We start from the raw sequence: 18,784 nt of genomic DNA, 5'->3' as shown, positions 1-18,784 counted from the left end.
TTAAAGACCTAAATGTGAGGCCTGAAACCATAAAACTCCTAGAAGAAAACATAGGCAGTAATCTCTTTGATATCTGCCTTAGCAGTATTTTTCTGGCTATATCTCCTCAGACGAGGGAAACAAAAGCAAAAATAAGCTATTGAGACTACCAAAATAAAAAGCTTTTGTACAGTGAAGGAAACCATCAACAAAACAAAAAGGCATCTAGGAAAACATATTTGCAAATGATATATCCAATAAGGGGTTAATATCCAAAATATATAAGGTACTAATACAACTGAACACTAAAAAAGCAGGCAATCTGATAAAAAATGGGCAGAGGACCTGAATAGGCATTTTTCCAAATAAGACATACAGATGGCTAATAGACACATGAAAAGATGCTCAACATCACTCATCATCAGGGAAATGCAAATCAAAACCACAATGAAGGAAGCCTGGCTGGCTTAGTCAGAAGAGCGTATGACTCTTGATGGAGGGATTGTGAATTCAAGCCCTATGCTGGGTGTAGAGATTACTTAAAATAAATACAACTTAAAAAAAAAAAAACATAGTGAGATATCACCTTACACCTGTCAGAATGGCTAGTATCAAAAAGACAAGAAATAACAAGTGTTGGGGAGGATGTGGAGAGAAAGGAACCCTTGTGCACCGTTGGTGGGAATGAAACTTGGTGCAACCACTGTGGAAAACAGTATGGAGGTTTCTCAAAAGATTAAAAATAGATTTACCATATGATCCTGCAATTCCAGGGCTGGCTATTTACCCACCGAAAATGAAAACACTAATTTGAAAAGGTATATGCCCCCCTACATTTATTGCAGCATTATTTACAATGGCCAACATTTGGAAGCAACCCAAGTGTCCATCCATAGATGAATGGATAGAGAAGTTGTGCATACACGTGTGCACGTGCGTGCACACACACACATACACACACACACACACACACACAATGGGATATTACTCAGCCATAAAAAAGAACAGGGTCTTGCCATTTGTGACAACATGGATAGACCCAAAGTCTATCTGTCTGAAATGAGTCAGACAGAAAGACAAATACCATATGATTTCATTTATATGTGGACTCTAAAAAACATAACAAACAAAAAAGAGAAATCGACCCATAAATCTGAAGAACAAACTGATGGTTGCCAGAGCAGAGGGGGTAGGGAGGATGAGCAAAATGGGTGAAGGGGAGTGGGAGGTACAGGCTTCCAGTTATTAGCCACGGGGATGAAATATAGGGAATATAATCAATGGTATCATAATAGTGTCATCGCGTTGTTTGGTGACAGATGGTAGCTACACTTATGGTGAGCATAGCATGTCATATAGAGTTGTCCAGTCACTATGTTGTATGCCTGAAACTAATGTAACATTGTGTGTCAACTAGACTTCAATTAAAAAAAATAATCTACATGCTGGGTGTAGTTCCACAGACTGCCTTCTCTGTTCTTCAAACTCATCTACATGGCTCACTCCTTCACGGCATTCAGATCTCGAAGCAAATTCTCGTCCTCACGGTTGCTTTTGCTGACCACCTTATGGGAAACAGCCACCTCCACTCCTCTGCAGCCATTAATTGCTGTATTTTTTTGAGGTGCTCACTGCTCCCTGACGTTAGAAATGTATGTGTGCTGGGGCGCCTGGGTGGTTCAGTTGGTTAAGCATCCGACTCTCAATTTCAGCTCAGGTCATGATCTCAGAGTTCGTGGGTTCGAGCCCCGCATTGGGCTCTGTGCTGACAGTGCGGAGCCTGCTTGGGATTCTATCTCCCTCCCTCTCTCGCTGCCCCTCCCCTGCTTGCTTTCTCTGTCTCTCAAAATAAATACACTTTAAAAAAAAAAAAAAGAACCTATGTGTGTGTGTCTATTTACAGCCTCTCTGCCCTCCTTGAAAGTAACAAGAGGGCAGGACTTGAACTGTCTGTTTGCTACTACATCCACAGTGACTCATAGTAGGTGCTCAAGGAACGTTTAGTGAATCAATAGTCATTGCAGAGGGGTTGACTCTGGAATCAGACAGACCTTGTCCTTTCTGTGTGTCCTGGCTAAGTGAGCCACAGTGACCGCGTCTGCCAAGTGGGGGTATTGGTTTCTGCACCGCCCGGCTGTTGAGAGAGCGCTGTGAACTCAAGCATGTCATATGCTTAGCAGAGCACCTGACCATGTAAATACCTGGTACCTGAGAACTGTTATTATTTTTTAATGTTTATTTATTCTTGAGAGAGAGAGAGACAGAGACAGAGAGAGAGCATGAACGGGCGAGGAGCAGAGAGAGAGAGGGAGACACAGAATTGGAAGCAGGCTCTAGGCTCTGAGCTGTCAGCACAGACCCTGACACGGGGCTTGAACCCAGAAGCCGTGAGATCATGACCTGAGAGGAAGTCGGACACTTAACCGACTGAGCCACCCAGGTGCCCCTAATCTGAGAATTGTTTTTAATGTCCCTCCCTGGCCTCCCAAAGCCCAGGTAATGGCAGCCTGATATCTTCCTCCCAGGTGGGGCACTGATGAAAATGGAGGGAGAATCCCGAACAAGAGGTTGTGTGTGACAGTGTCAGCTTGTGGCCCTGGGGCTGGGTTGTGCCCTGGTCCTGACCCTTTCTTTTTTTTTTTATTTTTTTTTATGTTTATTCATTTGTGAAAGACAGAGAGTGAGTGGGGGAGGGGCAGAGAGAGAGAAGGAGACACAGAATCCAAAGCAGGCTCCAGGCTCTGAGCTGTTAACACAGAGCCCGACATGGGGCTTGAACTCACTAACCGTGAGATCGTGACCTGAGCTGAAGCCAGACGCTTAACCGACTGAGCCACCCAGGCGCTCCCTGATCCTTTCCTCTGAGTCAGTGGCAGGTAAGGGAAAGGGGTGGTTGGGGAGTAAAATGAAAGTTCCTGTTCTCCCAAGGGCGAGTCCGGCTCTGAGAGCCCCTTGTCATCCCAGGAAAGGTGTAGAAGGGGTCTGAATCATTGCATTCTAGAAGCTGAGAATCCCAAACCCACTCTATTAACAGTAATACCTGGATCCCTGCAGAAGTGAAAGAAGACATTGCTCCCACTTCCATCAGATCCTTTGCTGAGACTACTTCCTGTCCGTGTCCATGCTGGAATGCTTGGTGGCACTCTCTCCTCCTCAGTTCTTGGGCACAAGGCACTCCCTGCAGAGAAGAACACTCACATCCCCACAGAGCTTTCTCCATTTCAACCCTGGGGACCCAGAGACTCTCCCACTCATTATCCCTTCAGCCTCTCTTTGGCATGCAAAGGGTTCAGGGCAGTGGGAACATGGTTTCCTTATTCAGCCACAGACCTGGAGAGGTGACCTGGGATTCGAAGCAAAGATGGGGGAGCTGATGAAGTAAAGACGGACTTAAGGAACTGGGGCTTTGACTGGAGCAGAAGGGGACGAACCCTCTCTCCTCCCATGGGCACCTCAGTGCTGGGGTGAGAACACAGCATTGACCAGTTCCCTTAATAGCGGCTGGATTGGAGAATAAGCAAAGGGGACACTGGGTAGAGGGCACACATGGAAGAAAGGTACAGGCTGAATCAAACAATCACAGACGTTCCATATTTATGGGACAGACAACAGGCCGGGGGGGGAACACTTGAAGGGCTTCAAGGAAAGGCTGGCTTTAGAGGAGAAAATAGTGAGACACTGCAAGCACAGGAGCTCCGGAGTAGAGCTTTCAGGGAAGAAGGGGCAACAGAGAAACACAGCTGGAAGACATTGGAAAGGAGTTATCACATGGGGTGGGGTGTGGGAGTCAGGCAAAGACACACTCCTGGGGGCAGAAGATCCCAGAGGTGAGAGTGACAGAAAGAGAAGGTCAGGAGGACTGTCCTATTTGTCTCCTGGGCTGGTGGCAGCTTCCTATTTTAGATGGGACACCTGCTGTCAGCCCCAGTCCCCTTCCAGCCCAAATAACTTGCTGGTGACCTGTCAGTCTCCTGGGGCAGGGGAGCATTTGAGTGTAGGGGAAGGTGGGAATTAAAGGGCATTGAATGCCAGGCTGAGGAGCTCAGACTGTTTCCTAGATCCTGGAACAGGGTTTCTGAGTGATGAGTCCCATCACACACGATGCTTGACTCTCAATTTACTGAAGACGAGTTTAAGAACATCTTGGCTGTGGGACACCTGGGTGGCTCTGTCTGTTAAGCCTCCGACTTTGGCTCAGGTCATGATCTCACGGTTTGTGGGGGGTTCAAGCCCTGCGGTCAGGCTCTGTGCTGATAGTGCAGAGCCTGCTTGGGATTCTGTCTCTCTCCTCTCTCTCTGCCCCTCCCCCATTCACACTTTCTCTCTCTCTAGACAAATAAATAAACTTAAAAAAAAAAAAAAGAACCTCCTGGCTGAGTGGTGCAATAGGGGAGGGACAGCCCCTCCCTCTGGACTGGTCTGACCTGGTCTCCATGATAGAGGACACAGTCACTTTCTACCTGTATCACCCTACACCGCTCTTCCTGCCTCTAGTCCCCACCTCCTCGATGGAGCCAGAGCAATCTTTCTCAATATCTCCATGTCTTCAGTTCATTCATTATCAAGTCAGCAAATATTAATCAAACACCGACTAGATGTAGGCACCGAGATACAGAAAAGAATAAGACAAAAATGCCCTGCTCTCATGGAGTTGACATTTTAGCTGGGGCACCTGCTGTGCTCAGCTGTGAGAGCTTCTCCAGGGTGGATCGCTGGGGGTGGAACTGCTGGCTTGGACTTGGCATTGACAAACTGCTGTGCAAAGCAGTTGAACCAATTTATACTCCCATGCACAGTGTATAAAGAGTCCTGTATTGCCATTCAATACTCAGTGTTGTCAGTTATGGAATTTTGCTAATCCAGTGAGTGTGAAATTCTATCTTGCTTTCATTTACTTTCCTCCAAGTGGCGCTGAGTTGAGAATGTGTGTCGGCCGTTCAATTTCCTCCACGGCAGACTGCCTCTGAATATCCTTTGGAATTTTCCTTATTGGTTTATAGGAATTTATTGTTTAGTCTGATCGCTAATTCTTATTTTTTTTAACGTTTATTTACTTTTGAGAGAGAGAGAGAGAGAGAGAATGTGAGAGGGAGAGGGCAGAGAGAGAGACACACACAGAATTGGAAGCAGGCTTCAGGCTCTCAGCTGTCAGCACAGAGCCTGATGCAAGGCTCAAACTCACAACCTTAGTTGAAGTCAGAAGCCCAACCGACTGAGCCACCCAGGCACCCCAAATATTAGAACATTTCTATTTTTGGGGCACCTGGGTGGCTCAATCAGTTAAGCATTTGACTTAGGCTCGGGTCATGATCTCATGGTTCATGGGTTCAAGCCTCACATTGGGCTCTGTGCTGACAGCTTAGAGCCTGGAGCCTGCTTTGGATTCTGTCTCTCTCTCTTTGCCCCTCTCCTGCTCATGCTCTGTCTGTCTCTCTCTCTCAAAAATAAATAAACACTAAAAAGAAGAACATTTTTATTTTTAAGGGACTATGATTCTGTGTATAATGATTGCAATATTTCAAGTATTTGGTACTGAGACCATAGTTCCCAGATTTCATGAATCTTTATGCCATACATTGAAGATTGTGTGAGTCAAGGTTTTCAGCCATCTCCCAAGAGTCAGTGCACGTGGATGGTTATGGTCTGAACAAGCACTTGTTAATGTCCTTGTTATGAAACAAGACACGTGGATTTGGAGTTTGCTCCCATCACCCCCCTCCACCCCCACCCACCATGGAAAGCATCTGAAATTGGAACCTAAGCTGTTCACACAAATCTGAACATGTTAGGAGTTGGACAACTATGGTGATTATGAAACATACAGAGCTCTGGAGGTTAAGTTACTTCACACTTGGCCTTTCTTTTTGCCTGTGTATAGAATACAAAAGGGCAAGAAAGAGCCAAAGGGATCTGGTTCAAGTCTGGGTACTGCTACTTTTTAGCTGTGTAATTGTGGGTATGTTGTTCAATGGCTCTGAGACTTAATGTCCTCACCAGCAAAATGAGAATAATAATAACAAGGAATCAAGGGCTCTAAAAATCATCAATTTGCCTGCCCAAGCATGCTGTATTTTGCTATCCCAACTCAGTCTCCCCAGCATAGCACTCCTGCCATCTCAGAAATTTCCCACCCAAGTTTGGTAAAATCCAACCCTTTCCTTATTCAAGGAAACAGTGGTGCCTTGGCACATTATCCTCAAGTCAGAAAGCTGCCCCACCATATTCTCCCAGCCCCTGATATTTATATTTCCTTCACCCAACTACCAAATTGCATATGGTTCTTTTTCTCTCAACCAGGACCTTAGTTGGTGGGGCCACTTACAAGTGATATGACCCAGATTTTTGTATCTGAATTATCTAAATCTTCCATAGCTCTATTTTTTTTTTTTTTTTTTGCAGTTGTTGTAATTTTCCACTAACGTTTCCTATATTGGACATAGAAGTCCTGAGAGGTACCCAGAGACTCATCTAAGTGCTAGATATATTTCTTCATGCCCCGCTTATATATCAGCAATCTAATTTTTCCTTCCTAATCAGGATCGCCCGCTCCTTCTAAGAGTGTTTCTTTGCCCATTGGTACCATAGGATGAGAAGACCAAAATGTTGAGATGCAATCTCAACCTCCCCTTCAATTGAACCAATGTCAGGTACTCTGTTGAAAGCTCTCCTCCTTTCAGGTAAGACCTCCCAAACTGCAGAGCTTAAAACTGCAGGGAAAAGACGCTACAGGTGAGTTATTAATGAAAGGCACCATGCCCCATGCCACCACTGATTCTTGAATCCTGTGGGAGAAATAAAATCATGTGTCAGTCACTTATTCAAAGTATCAACAGCATTATGAAAAGAGAACAGGTTTTTCAGGGTGTGGCATTCCAACTGACATTGTAACTGAGTCTTTAAAGTTTTTAGAAGGTTTTTCTGCCATTCTCTGAGGCTAAGTCCTTCTGGGTAATGAAACATATTGTAAAACCAGTGAATTCTATGGATTAGAGTACATTGCCACACTTCCTTTGCTATAAAATGAGTTCCTTGATCAGAAGCAATATTTTATAGTATGTTACAATTGTCAGTAATGCCTTCTTTAAGTCAGTGGATGTCAATGCAGATATATTATGGTCAAGGAAGGTAAATCCATATGCCGAATAGGTGTCTATTTCAATAAGGAAATATAGCTTCCCTCTTCACGATGAAAGGATTCAATGTAATCAATCCACTGAATTGCTAGCTGGTATCCCCTGAGTGATGATCCTACATCAGAGGCTCATCTTTGGTCTCTGCTGGTGGCAGGCTAGGCTCTCAGCATTGGAGGTAATGAGGTTAGCCTTGTTGAGATTAGATCTGTGTTGTTCAGTTCATGCATAGCCCTCCCATTGACACTGTCTGTTCTGTATATGGGCCTATTGAGGAAGCACTTAGGTGGCTGGAGGTAGAGGCTGAGTGAAATCCACATGCCATGAAATCATGCTATACATCTGAGCCCAAACTCTGCATTGGATGTGCTTTACTGAGAATTCATATCAGAAAAAAAAGCACCCCCAAACTTCCTATTCTAAGGCCATTCTAAGAGGTCTGTCCAAACACCTCTTCCCTGGATCTGCTTTTCATCAGTCTTCTTCTAATCTTTTTCTTTCAAAGTCCCTGAGCATTTGGCTTCCCATGAGTTACTATATATTCATACTTTCGGCCCTCTCTCAGTCAGGTCAATGTGGACCATCAAATATACTGCTCAAATTTCTTACTCCTTCACTTTCTTTGAGGAAGGAATGTAATGAATTTAATGAACTTTAATTCTCCATCAGCCCATTTCCACTTGGTGTCAGTATGACTTAGAAACATACATAAACCAGGCCCACGGTTGCTTCTGTTTTGTTTTGTTTTTGTCTTTTATCAGTCGATCATAAGAATCTTCTCCATGAAGCCAAGGTTGGAGATGGAAAGAGAGGACAATACATCAGGAGCTGGTGTGAACCAAACCTGAGCCAACTACTCATACAACTACCTTGACAATAGATTATTGCTACAGACATCCAACTTTATGGCTTGTCAAATAAGAGAATTCTCAGCTCATGACAGTACAGATTGTGTGGTCGTTTAATGTTCCACAGTGAGGCCTTCAGTCTCTGCTAAGGGACACTAGCAAGCTAGGAACTGTTTCTCTGGGGAATAAATCTGCTGATTCCTCCTAGTGGATTCTTTGAGGACAGGTTTCTTTATGAATTATCTCTGGTCCAAGGAGGAGTCCAGTCTAGAGAGACAGTATAAGATAGTGAGTAAGAGTCTTAGTTTTGCATCTAGACTGCCTTGGTTCAAACACCCAATTCCCTGTTTACTCCCTCTGTGAGTTTAAGAAAATCATGGAAGTCTTGCTTTTTTGCTTTGTAAAATGAACATAAACCAGTGGTGTGTTGGAACTGGTCAGTACCAACTCACAAGAGCCACCAGGCATCTCTTCTCAATCCCACTGTTTAGTGACTTTATGTTGAGTTGATAACTTGAAATCAGCTCTAAGTTAGAGGATACCCCCCACCCCTACTGCTGCAAGTCAGCTGTTAGATACTTCCCATTATACCACTGATATTGTCCCTTCCTCCCAAATTTGTTGTAAAGACTTGGTGACACCATGCAAGAGAAATGGTTATTATGTCTACCGAAATGCTCAATAAATGTTAACTAATCATTATTTTCATATGGGTAAGACAAAATAGACCCTCAACAATATTTGTTTGTTATTATTATTGATTGCTATTTTTTAGGACAGGTGCAGATGGTATTTGAGTCTCAGGTCAGAGGGCTCAGCATGGAGGAAACAGGGTTGCTGAGACATATATGACCCAACAGATAACTGGTGTTGAACCTGAATCCCCAGGAGAGTGTGGTAGAAAAAGGAGCAAGTGACCTGAAGCCAGACTGCCTATGTGACTTGGGCAAGTACTTAACTTCTTTTTGGCTCATGTTATTCATCTGTAGATGCAGGTCATCATAACATCTCCCTTTTGACGTTGTAAGGATTAAATGAACTAAAAGGACAGTGTTTAACAGGAGGTGCTCAGCACATGTTAACTATCCTTATGCCTGTAGCCAGTGACAGTTTTCCAGGCCCTGTATCATCTGGTTTCCATTTAAAAACATTTTTTTTAATGTTTATTTACTTTTGAGAGAGAGAGAGAGAGCATGAGCAGGGGAGGGACAGAGAGAGAGAGAGGGAGACACAGAATCTGAAGTAAGGACCAGGCTCCGAGCTGTCAGCACAGAGCTGGATGCGGGTCACAAACCCATGAACCACGAGATCATGACCTGAACCGAATTCCGACGCTTAACCGACTGAACCACCAGGCACTCCGGTTTCCATTTTGACCTAAAAGTGAGGCTTTTAAGTGAGGAGGCAGAGGTCATCACCATCCCCATTGCACAGAAGGGGAAACAGTGGCCAATCATAGGAGCTAGGATAGTACAGGTGGCTCGTGACAGATCCTGGGCTAAAGCCAGCTCTTCAGCCTTCCCCACATCCAGACCTCTCAAAGCTGCTTCACCTTCCAATGAATGTCATGAGTTCAGATTTTCATTAAATGGAGAGTAACCTTTCAAAATTCTGGAACTGGGCACGGGCAATGGTTGGTCAAAACAGCGAGGTCATTGGTGGCTTGAAGATGATTCTGCTCAGCACCTCTGCTGAAATCTGATCACACCTGCTTTCTCTGTTAGCTCTGTGACAATAGGATTGTCTTTCCTCCTTTCCATCCATCCTCTCCTGACAATCAGATGCCTTGTCTGGGAATAGCCCTGGGTTTACAGAAGGAAGCCGAATGCAGCCACCTCCTTCTTTATAAGCAGTGGGTGGGAAGGATTTTTCATAGGTGCTGGGAAGAAATACCAATTGCTTCCCATTGACATCTACCACGCTAGGGGATCATCTAATGTAATGCCTAGATGTAAATTAAAAAGAATTTCTAATCCTAAAGTGCAGTGTCCCTGATGCTCAGATTGAGAGAGTTAGTGATTCTCAGATTCTTGGTTTGCCACTTTGGTTCTGCATGTCGAGGTGTGGATCATTGGCGAGAACTAGGAAGTGAAGTTGTTTGCTTTGAGGTGTCTTAGTGATCATAGCTGTTCATGTTAGAACAGATTCCAATTTGAATTGATTTATCACTTAAATTCCTGGTAGAGGTGTAGGACAGGAATAATCAAAAACCTTTCCAATATCCCTGGGTCAGGACTCATCTGTTGCAAGTGGTAGAAACTCAATTCAAAGCAACTTTAGCAAAAATAGTTGGTTAACTCACACTAAGTTGACAGACGTTACCATGTTTGGATTCAGGTGCTCAGATAAGCCTTCTGGACCCTGTCCATAACTGTATCTTTTGGGTCTACTACTCTGCTTATGACTTTGTTCTCTTCTAGGGCTTCCCCAACTGGTTGTAAGATGGTTTTTTGGAGTCTTAGGCCTACATTGTCTTTGGCAGATTATATTCCTTCCCTACTGAACCTTACCGTATGGACAGATTAAATTTCTCACCCTCCCATTTCAGGTTTGCCCACTTAACTTGTTTTGGGGAATAAATCATCAGTGAAAATGAGGTAAGAAGCTGGTAAGCATAAACTTTAAGGATCATCTCATAGTGTTGCTACTTTCCTTCCCTCACATGACACTGGCCTGCTCCAGGTAGATGCTCCTCCTCAACCTTTGTCCAGCAATGAAGAAGACATGATTCAAATTCATAGCTAATTAAAACTGAGCATGACTTTATGTGAGTACGGTACCCTTGTTGAATCATTTGTTAGTGCTGCATAAATTAACCTAAGCTGACTGACACATTGTATTTATGGTTCTAGTTTTTAAAGAAGAGGAAACTCTTTCCCCAATGGCTCAAGCAAAAGTTTCAGAAAGAAATCTGAGTGGTCATGTGGCCATCTCTGATGAAATCATTGTGGTGGCAGGAAAGGTGTACTGTGATTGCTCATGCCTGCATCATGATCCCACTCCTACCTTCTCCTTCCCAAACCACATGAATTTGAGCAAGTTTCCAATGGAATGGGGGAAGCACTGTTCTCAGAAGAAGAGATACTGCCTAAGGGATGAAGCGTGTCCAGTGCAGAGCTCTTCTCCAGTGCAGAGCTGGTCGCTGGGTTAGAGTGAGGTAAATTTGCCCAGGGATCAAGGTACCTGCAAGGACACTCTAACCTTCCCCCTTTTGAAGCTCCTTTTTCTTAGAACTCCTTTCATAGATTGGGATGCATCTGGCTCAAGTCTGATGCCATAAAAAGACTCCAACAACCCCAGAGGGAATCTCACTTTGAGGGCAGAAGAGATCTGTAGTAGATAACCTTGCATGCATGTTGATGGAAAAGGACTGGTCCAGGCAGAGTGCAAGATGGAGGCTGGAAGAGCCTTCAACCCCACTCATTATGATTTGGGAAAACATCTGAACATGTGACATGAAGTAGAAAAGCCATAATCCTAGAAGCCCAAACATGAAGGGCCATTATTGCTTGTCAAGAGAGGCAACATAGGGGCCCGTGGCTGGATCAGTTGGTTAAGCATCTGACTTCGGTTCAGGTCATGATCTCATGGTTTGTGAATTCAAGCCCTATATTGGGTTTGCTGCTGTCAGAGCAGGCCCACTTCAGATCCTTTGTCCCCCTTTCCATCTGCCTCTCTCCCTGCTCACACTCTCTCTCCCCCAAATAAATAAATATTAAAAAAAAAAAAAGAAAGAGGCAGCATAACACCATAGTTAAGTGCACAACTCTGAGATCAAGCTGGCCTGGGTCAAATAGAGCAAGGGTCTACCTCTTGCTCTCGTCTGTCTCTTGTCTCTGCTCTCTCTAAGGGCAATGACTAGGCCTTGATGTGATGCAGTTAAATTGTCTGTGAGATGGACGTGATAATGGTATCTACTTCAAACGGTTACTTAAAGGATTAAGTGAGTCACCAAATGTGAAGCACTTCAAATAGAACCTAAAGACAATTAGAACACTGCGACTATTACTTGAGATTATGTCAACTGGTTTCTCTGGGGCTTGTGGCCCAATCATTCCTCTTTCCTTCATTTGGAAACAGACACACCCTCTGCTCAGGTTTGTGAAATTACTGTTTGAACAAGTAACACATTCACTTGATTCCAAATTCAAAAACTATAAATGGATATAAAGTGAAATTGGTTTTCTCCAACCTATCCTGCTAACTTTAGTGTCCCTCAGCCAAAGGAAACTATCTAAAAAAAATTATTTCCTCCTCCCTCCCTCCCTTCCTCCCTTCCTTCCTTCCTTCCTTCCTTCCTTCTTCCCTCCCTCATCCCTCCCTCCCTTCCTTCCTTCCTTCTTTCCTCCCTCCTCCCTCCCTCCCTTCCTTCCTTCTTCCTTCCTTCCTTCCTTCCTTCCTTCCTTCCTTCCTTCCTTCCTCCCCTCCTTCCTTCCGTGAGAGAAGGGGTGGGAAGGGGTAGAGGGAGACAGAATTGCAAGCAGGCTCCATGCTTGGAGGCTGACATGGGGCGTTATCCCACGATCATGACCTGAGCCAAAATCAAGAGTCAGACTGATTCAATTGACTGAGCCACCCAGGTACCCCAGCAGCTTGTTCTTTTTTAAACTACTATGCAGAATATCGTTGTGTGAATAGGCTATTACTTATTTACCTACTCTACAGTTGATGGACAGTTGAGTTATTTCCACTGTTTGGCTATTTTGACCAACTCTCTGTAAACATCCTAGTAGTTACATGTGCCCTCATCACATTTGGGTATGTACCAAGGTTTTGCTTCCTCACTGGTTAGACATATGTTTAATTTCAGTAAACAGCCAGTTTCCTAAAGAGACTGTGCTACTGTACAACTCCAAGAGCAAGGTGTGAAACTTCTTATTGTTCCACACCAATGGCAATCCTTGGGTGTGCCTGGTCTTTCTTTTTTTTTTTTTTTAATTTTTTTTAACGTTTATTTATTTTTGAGACAGAGACAGAGCGTGAATGGGGGAGGGTCAGAGAGAGAGGGAGACACAGAATCTGAAGCAGGCTCCAGGCTCTGAGCGGTCAGCACAGAGCCCGACACGGGGCTTGAACTCACGGACCGCAAGATCATGACCTGAGCTGAAGTCGGACGCTTAACTGACTGAGCCACCCAGGCGCCCCTGGTCTTTCTATTTTAGCTTTTCTGTGGCTGTGAAGTGGCATATTTTCCTGCAGTAAACCCATTTGGCTTTGAACATTATTCCATCTATGTATTTCAGTACCTGACTTAATATATTGTCATAGATTTTCTTGGCACCTATTCTCATGACAAATATTCAGTTGAAATTTCCCTTTCTTGTAAGCTTTTGCAAGTTTTTGTCAATAAGTTGAGAAGCCTTGGTTCTTTTTGTATTTTCTGTAAGCATATTCCGCTCCCCCTCAATTGTTCTTATATATTTCTTAAATGTTTGGACAAATTCTTATTCTTATTTATTTTAAAATTCCAGTATAATGAACATACAGTGTTATATTAGCTTCAGGTGTACAATATAGTGATTCAACAATTCTATACATTCCTCAGTGCTCATCATGGTAAGTGTACTCTCGATCCCCTTCACCTGTTTCATCCATCCCCCCACCCACCTCCCTTCTGGTGACCATCAATTTGTTCTCTATAGTTAGGAGTCTGTTTTTTGGTTTGCTCTTTTTTCTTTGTTCATTTGTTTTGTTTCTCAAATTCCACATTTGAGTGAAATTACGGTATTTGTCTTTCTTTGACTGACTTATTTCACTTAGCGTAATACTCCCTAGCTCCATCCACATTGTTGCAAACGGAAAGATTTCATTCTTTTTTTATGGATGAGTAAAATTCCATTGTACATATACATACCACATCTTCTTTATCCATTCATCAGTCAATGGACACTTGGGATGCTTCCAAATCTTGGCTATTGTAAATAACACTGCAATAAACATAGGGGTGCATATTATATATCTTCTCTTCCTTTCTTTTTTTTCTTCTTTCTTTTTTAAAAAATTTTTTTTTGGGGGGTGCCTGGGTGGCTCAGTCGGTTGAGTGTCTGACTTTGGCTCGGGTCATGATCTCACGGTTCATGGGTTCAAGCCCCACGTCGGGCTCTGTGCTGACAGCTCGGAGCCTGGAGCCTGCTGCAGATTCTGTGTCTCCCTCTCTCTCTTCCCCTCCTCCTCTCTCACTCTGTCTCTCTCTCAAAAATAAATAAACTTAAAAAAATGTTTTTAAATGGCAATAAGACTGCTTTGCTTTCTTATCATTCATATGTTCACTGGGGTAGCACTTTTAATTTCCTTCAAAAGTTTTCCTTTGCCTTAACAACTTGGCTAACTGTTTGGCACAAGAGGCTGAGCTTTTGGACTATGCTGGCTTTTGACATGCCTTCCTCACTGAGGTTAATTATTTCTAACTTTTGATTTGAAGTGAGAGATGTGTGACTTTTTCCTTCACTTGAACACTTAGAAGCCATTGTAAGGTTATTAGCCTAATCAAAAAAATTTTTTTATGTTGATTTATTTTTTTAAAAATTTTTTAACGTTTATTTTATTTTTGAGACAGGGAGAGACAGCATGAACAGGGGAGGGTCAGAGAGAGAGAGGGAGACACAGAATCCGAAGCAGGCTCCAGGCTCTGAGCTATCAGCACAGAGCCCGACGTGGGGCTCGAACTCACGCACCGTGAGATCATGACCTGAGCCGAAGTCGGACGCTCAACCGACTGAGCCACCCAGGCGCCCCTATGTTGATTTATTTTTGAGACAGAGAGAGAGAGAGAGAGAGACCAAGAGTGAATGGGGGAGGAGCAGAGAGAGAGGGAGACACAGAATCCGAAGCAGGCTCCAGGCTCAGAGCTGACAATACAGAGCCTGATGTGGGTCTCGAACCCATGAACTGCTAGATCATGACCTGAGCCGAAGTTGGATACTTAACCGACTGAGCCACCCAGGTGCCCCTTAATTGGCCTAATTTCAATATTTTGTCTCAGCAAATAGGGAGGCCCAGGGGTGGGAGACAGACAGGGAAACAACCTGTCGGTGGAGCACTCAGGACACACACATAACATGTATCAATTAAGTTTGCTGTCTTATATGGGCACAGTTTGTGGCCCCTTCAAACAGTTAAAATAGTATCAGCAAAGGTCACTAATCGCAGATCAACAGAGCAAATATAACAATAATAAACGGTCTTGAAATATTGTGAGAATTATCAAAATGTGACACAGAGGTACAAAATAAGCTCATGCTATTGGAAAAAATGGCACAATAGACTTATTCCAGACAGGATTGCCATGAACCTTCCATTTGGAAAATATGCTGTATCTGTGAAGTGCAAGAAAACATGGTATGCATGTATATAGAATGTGGGGGTCCCCCCCGCCGACTCTAGATCTTTCCTTTCTGAGATTCTATCACTGCTACCACCAGGCTCTATAATCATCCTGCGTTCTGTCCTCTGGTCCTTCAACTCAGAAAACTTAATAAAGCTTCTGCCTGGGTTTCAGCCATCCTCAAGGCACGGTCCCCACCTGCCTTCAGACCAAAAGCTTTAATAATAGGACATTCCCTTCTTATGACCCCATTCAGTATCTGCCTGCTTTGATTCACTCTCCAGTGATGTCAGGGAATGGTATTTATTTATTTATTTATTTATTTATAAAATTTACATCCAAATTAGTTAGCATATAGAGCAACAATGATTTCAGGAGTAGATTCCTTAATGCCCCTTACCCATTTAGCCCATCCTGCCTCCCACAACCCCTCCAGTAACCCTCTGTTCTCCATATTTAAGAGTCTCTTATGTTTTGTCCCCCTCCCTGTTTTTATATTATTTTTGTTTCCCTTCCCTTATGTTCATCTTTTTTGTCTCTTAAAGTCTCATATGAGTGAAGTTATATGATATTTGTCTTTCTCTGACTAAGTTTGCTTAGTATAATACCCTCCAGGTCCACCCAAGTAGTTGCAAATGGCAAGATTTCATTCTTTTTGATTGCCGAGTAATACTCCATTGTATATATATATATACCACATCTTCTTTTTTTTTTTTATGGACTAGTTTGATATTTATTTTTCACTGTTATAAGCATTCCTGATATTGATTAGTTTATTTTCATTGATTCTCAGTGTTCTTTTTTTTCAATATATGAAATTTATTGTCAAATTGGTTTCCATGCAACACCCAGTGCTCATCCCAAAAGGTGCCCTCCTCAATACCCATCACCCACCCTCCCCTCCCTCCCATCCCCCATCAACCTTCAATTTGTTCTCAGTTTTTAAGAGTCTCTTATGCTTTGGCTCTCTCCCACTCTAACCTCTTTTTTTTCCCCTTCCCCTCCCCCATGGGTTTCTGTTAAGTTTCTCAGGATCCACATAAGAGTGAAAACATATGGTATCTTTCTCTGTATGGCTTATTTCACTTAACATAACACTCTCCAGTTCCATCCACGTTGCTACAAAGGGCCATATTTCATTCTTTCTCATTGCCACGTAGTACTCCATTGTGTATATAAACCACAATTTCTTTATGTATTCATCAGTTGATGGACATTTGGGCTCTTTCCATAATTTGGCTATTGTTGAGAGTGCTGCTATAAACATTGGAGTACAAGTGCATCAGTACTATGCATCAGTACTCCTGTATCCCTTGGGTAAATTCCTAGCAGTGCTATTGCTGGGTCATAGGGTAGGTCTATTTTTAATTTTCTGAGGAACCTCCACACTGTTTTCCAGAGTGGCTGCACCAGTTTGCATTCCCACCAACAGTGCAAGAGGGTTCCCGTTTCTCCACATCCTCTCCAGCATCTATAGTCTCCTGGTTTGTTCGTTTTGGCCACTCTGACTGGCGCGAGGTGATATCTGAGAGTGGTTTTGATTTGTATTTCCCTGATGAGGAGGGACGTTGATCATCTTTTCATGTGCCTGTTGGCCATCCGGATGTCTTCTTTAGAGAAGTGTCTGTTCATGTTTTCTGCCCATTTCTTCACTGGGTTATTTGTTTTTCGGGTGCGGAGTTTGGTGAGCTCTTTATAGATTTTGGATTCTAGCCCTTTGTCCGATATGTCATTTGCAAATATCTTTTCCCATTCTGTTGGTTGACTTTTAGTTTTGTTGATTGTTTCCTTTGCTGTGCAGAAGCTTTTTATCTTCATGAGGTCCCAGTAGTTCATTTTTGCTTTTAATTCCCTTGCCTTTGGGGATGTGTCAGGTAAGAAATTGCTACGGCTGAGGTCAGAGAAGTCTTTTCCTGCTTTCTCCTCTAGGGTTCTGATGGTTTCTTGTCTCACAATCAGGTCCTTTATCCATTTTGAGTTTATTTTTGTGAATGGTTATACCACATCTTCTTTATCCATTCATCCATTGATGGACATTTGGTCTCTTTCCATACTTTGGCTATTGTTGATAGTGCTGCTATAAACATTGGGGTGCATGTGTCCCTTCGAAACAGCACACCTGTATCCCTTGGATAAATGCCTAGTCATGCAATTGCTGGGTCGTAGGGTCGTTCTATTTTTATTTTTTTGAGGAACCTCCATACTGTTTCCAGAGTGGCTGCACGGGGAGTTGTTGTTGTTGTTGTTTCTTTTCATTTGTTTTTAAACATTTTATTCTGAGTTGGTGGCTGTTATTTTCAGGATGCTTGATCCAGTAGGAGCTACTCAACCATGACCAGAGTCAGAAACTCCCCACAGCACCTCTAGAGTATAGCCCTCCACCCTCTTAGGAAAACCCTTCCCTTTTTTTGAATCGGTCTCCTTTGGCTCTGTCTTCTCTCAAACTTTCTCCCTCTCTCTCCTCCAAGAGCAGCCCTGCTTCTACAAGAAGGCATGAGAGTGGCCTTTGGCAAGAGCTGTCCCAGCAACCAGACAGAAAGCACCTTGACTTTCTCCTTCTCCTTGGCCTTCCCTTGATGCCATTTCAGCCACACTCCCGCAGCCCACCCTGATCCTGGCCGCCGTCTAAAACCTGAACACAAACACTTCAGTCTCTGATCAAACACCTTGTTCTACTCATTCTCCCCTTCACTGTGTGACACTGGTTACCCAGTCTTTGGTTAATGTCCCAAAGAAGCTGAAGGTCAAGCCTCCCTCCTATTGAAAGACCGGTTTTACTTTTATTAGTTTAACATTTGGATTCTTTGGTTTTAGGCTTACAGGGAAGTTTTTCAAGAACCACAGGATTATCAGCAACAGTTTTCTGATGTCTCATAAAGAAAAAATGTGGGGATTGGCAGCCCAGAGTGGGGTTAAGAGCATGAAATCTAGAGTCAACATAAGGCCAGGCCCAGGCTCTACCCTGATCAGCCATGGAGCCCAAAACAACTCATTTCCACTTCTTTGGGCCTTACTTAACTCATCTGCAAACTGGGCATGATAAACCCAACCTCACAGGCTTGCAGTGAGGACTTGAATAAGATGCCCATAAAGAGCTTCACAGGGTCAGATCATAGGCTCACGGAATGCTATCATTGTCAGCAGTACTAGCATTTAGATTTAAACCAAGAAGGGGCACCTGGTGGCTCAATCTGTTAAGTGTCTGACTTTGGCTCAGGACATGATCTCTCAGTTCATGAATTTGAGCTCCATGTTGGGCTCTGTGCTGACAGCTCGGCCCTAGAGCTTGCTTCGGATTCTGTGTCTCCCTCTCTGTTTGCACCCCCCCACGCACACACCTTATGCTCTGTCTCTCTCTCTCTGTCTCTCAAAAACAAACATTGAAAAAATAAATTTAAACCAAGAAGGCTTACCTAAGATTTTCACTTGGAAATGTTTTGGAACTAGTGAGAGGTGGTTCATTTCTCACCTCTGTGAATGTAGTAAATTGTACTAACTGCTAT

The sequence above is a fragment of the Panthera pardus genome, unplaced genomic scaffold (genome assembly GCF_024362965.1).
Source record: "Panthera pardus isolate Hobbes unplaced genomic scaffold, ASM2436296v1 HiC_scaffold_18, whole genome shotgun sequence".
In the NCBI taxonomy this organism is placed as follows: domain Eukaryota; kingdom Metazoa; phylum Chordata; class Mammalia; order Carnivora; family Felidae; genus Panthera; species Panthera pardus.
This window is presented reverse-complemented; position numbering follows the sequence as displayed.